This window comes from Oryctolagus cuniculus, chromosome 14 (assembly GCF_051225735.1).
Source record: "Oryctolagus cuniculus isolate XC-2025 breed Fujian yellow rabbit chromosome 14, ASM5122573v1, whole genome shotgun sequence".
NCBI classification, from domain to species: domain Eukaryota; kingdom Metazoa; phylum Chordata; class Mammalia; order Lagomorpha; family Leporidae; genus Oryctolagus; species Oryctolagus cuniculus.
In genome coordinates this window covers 32,186,558-32,187,108 of record NC_142880.1, presented here as the reverse complement: position 1 = coordinate 32,187,108, position 551 = coordinate 32,186,558, and positions in this window count along the sequence as shown.

The window sequence follows — 551 nt, the reverse complement described above, 5'->3', positions numbered from 1 at the left end:
GTGTGTGTGTGTGTGAGAGAGAGAGAGAGTGAGAGAAAGAGGAAAAGAGAGACTCACTTAGCAATGTCTCTGGTTTACCATTATTTTTTTTTTATTTTTTTACTACCATGATAGCCAATGATCACAATGGCTATGTGCTAGAGCACATACAGATAACCAATATGTATTTGTTAAATAGATAAATATCTACAAATCAATGAGAAAAGACAAGCCACTGAAAAATAGGCAAAGTATCTGGTAGGAAATCCACAGAAGAAATGCGAGTGTTTCTAACCACACGGGAAGCGGCTCAGCCACAATGGCCAACATAGACATGCCAATCAAAATGATGACCAAATTCTTAATTTTTAAACTTTCAGATTGGAAAAAACTTTTGAATGACTTGTTAGATCCAACACAGGCAAGGTTGTGAGGAACTTTTCTTAAATACACTTTTTTTTTAAACTTTTATTTAGTAAATATAAATTTCCAAAGTACAGTTTATGGATTACAATGGCTTTTTCCCCACCCCCATAACTTCCCTCCCGCTCGCACCCCTCCCATCTCCCGCT